The following is a 2,720-nucleotide window of genomic DNA, read 5'->3' as shown; positions in this document are numbered from 1 at the left end:
GGGTTTGTTGTAAATAAGGAAGCCATGCAAGTTCTAGGCATTCAGGCTAATATAGTGTACAAGACAGGTTTCAATATAAAAAGGTTATTAGAATCTAATAAAAGGGAAGATGACAGAGCCAATAAGAACACTACACAATGTGGACATTGCAATCAATGCAAATTTATTAGGGTTGATAGAGGGTGTAGGCTAGGTAATATAAACAAAACCTTTATACCTAGCAGATAAGGCAATTGTAACTCTAAATTTGTGATATATATAGCCACCTGTGTAGCATGCAATGCATTCTACATAGGTAAAATGGAAAGATACTTTAAACGACGCATATATGAGCATCAATATGCCATTAGTAAAAAAGATGATAGAAATGCCCTGTATCGACATATAAAAAACACTAATGATAGTCATCATTTTAAGTATAATATCATTGATAAGGTAGAACCATCACCCTATGGTGGAAATCTTAAAGCAATTCTTGCAATGAGAGAAAGCAAGTGGCAGATTTCCACGGATGCTACCAATTTCCCAGGGATCAATGATTTCATTAGTATAAAACCCTTTTTGATATTAAATAAATAATGTATTTACCCTACATATATATAATTATTATGCATTAGTCTATATAATAGTAGGGATTAGTTTTTTAAGTGGATGGTTAGTTATTTATTTACACTTATAAGATATTGATATAGGTATGCAATTTTATGCATTTTTAGCATTTTAAGATAGTTACTATAGAGCTAGACAGTATGATGGTTATTATGCATTAATAGTGTTGTGTGAGCATGACTGCACTTTACAACAAAGTTAGATTGATTTTAATAACATATGTATTTCAATAACATATGTATTTTCAATAATATATATAATATATGTATTTACTGTTATTATACATGAGCATTATAGTCTTGGTTTATTGAATATATGTGTGACAAATGCATTCTTATAAAGTTCTTAGGAAGTTCTTAAAAAGTTTTTAATTAATCAATTATTATTGGCGCCAAAATGACCTATAAGTGATATATAAGGAGTACTGTAATGTCAGTTTGTACGTTCTGAGGAAGTCTGCACAAGCAGATGAAAGCGCTTAACGTTTATTTATCTGTTATGATTGTAGTCTAATAAAGTTCTGTGTGTCCCCGCCGAGGTATCCATCGTTTTTTTGCCATACTGAGAGCTTCCTGTTGGAACTACATTTTTAGTTTGATACTATATTGTGCTTAAGTTTGGAGACAAAGCCAGAGAGGCACAATTACGTTGGTTTGGACATGTGCTGAGGAGGGATGCTGAGTATATTGGGAAAAAGATGCTAAGGGTGAAGCTACCAGGTAACAGGAAAAGAGGAAGGCCTAAGATAAGGTTTATGGATGTGGTGACAGAGGACATGCAGGTGGTTGGTGTGACAGAGCAAGATGCAGAGGACAGGAAGAAATGGAAACAGGTGATCTGCTGTGGCGACCCCTAACGGGAACAGCCGAAAGAAGATGATGATGATGATGATTTTGAAAATAGAACTTTTAAGAATGTCTGGCATCTTGTTTTGATGTTTGTGCCCTTCTTTAATGTTCTTTCAGGAGGTGAAGCTTTCCTGCCTTGGCTTTTTACCTGTATGTAATTGTGTTTGAGTTAATTTTTCTCAGTTTTGGCCATGCATCTGTAAGCATACCCATGTGCCATTTGCAGTAAAAGAACTTTGTGTTAGACATGTGACAAATTACGTCTTTGGGTGTTTATTTTGTTTTCTGGGAAGCCAGAAGTTGACCAAGTTCACATGAATGGGAAATAAAACAAGAGTCTCTTAATGGATGCTTTAGCAGCAGGAATATTTAATGTTTAATGTCATTCATTACATGGTTTGAGTTTTGCTGCATGACACATTTGTTTGGGGTGTTATGACAAACTCTCTACTTGTGCCAACAACAAGTTAATATATCTGTGAGGTATACTTAAAGGTGCTTAGTGCATCATCGATGTAGTAATAGCAGGTGCATATGGCTTGTTATTTTGAGCCCTTTTCGATCAGTGGATCATGACATCAAATTTCGGCATTAAAAAATACACACACCCCAATCACCCTCTTAGCTAGTATAACTTCCTCCAGTGTTAGATAATGATCAATGGTGCCAGAGGCAAACGAGGAATGTGGGTGGGGGGCTTTCAAATATATTTGTGTGATAACAGAAAGCAGTGCAGAAAGATAGTAAGTCAACAAATTGTTACATTTGTTTGCAGACTTGAAGCATGCTGAGCCAAGTCTGCAGTCTGGAGTAGATGTTCTGAAGAGCACAACCAACTATTGCACACTTAAACTATTGATGGACAACTGTTCAAACCAGTTTTAGTTTACTTTTTATTCACTTTGTGAAATATGCTTGTTTTGTGTGCAAGGCCAGTAGATATTGTTTGTTTGTAGATTCATGTCCTTTTTTTCTTCAGGGAAGCTTGCAGTTGACAGTGTAAAAACGAGTAGTTTATTAAAATAGTACAGAATGTTCTGCATGCACTTGTAAGATTTGTCTGGCTGGAGCCTGTTGGAAGGAAAATGGTATTTGCATTGCAGTAAATCTCCTTCTGGCTATTCAAAGGTTAAACTCACTCAAGAAAACATGTTAATGATTGTTTGGGTTGCAAAAAGAAAATAATTTTGGCATGGATGTTTGAAATAGTGCCATGTTTGTGAGGTGCCCAGAAAGATGGCTGTGCTATAATTCAAAATAAAT

General features: G+C 35.3%; 1 protein-coding gene across 2 annotated transcripts in view; it reads left to right on the top strand.

Annotated features, from left to right (window-relative positions):
* Positions 1-2,720, top strand: part of UBE3B (ubiquitin protein ligase E3B) — a 2,006,489-nt gene that overhangs the window by 84,833 nt on the left and 1,918,936 nt on the right. The window lies entirely within an intron of this gene.

Source organism: Protopterus annectens, chromosome 4.part0 (assembly GCF_019279795.1).
Source record: "Protopterus annectens isolate FY-2018-M chromosome 4.part0, PAN1.0, whole genome shotgun sequence".
In the NCBI taxonomy this organism is placed as follows: Eukaryota; Metazoa; Chordata; order Ceratodontiformes; family Protopteridae; genus Protopterus; species Protopterus annectens.
Note: the sequence above shows the minus strand (reverse complement) of the source record. Positions and strands in the feature narration are given on the sequence as shown.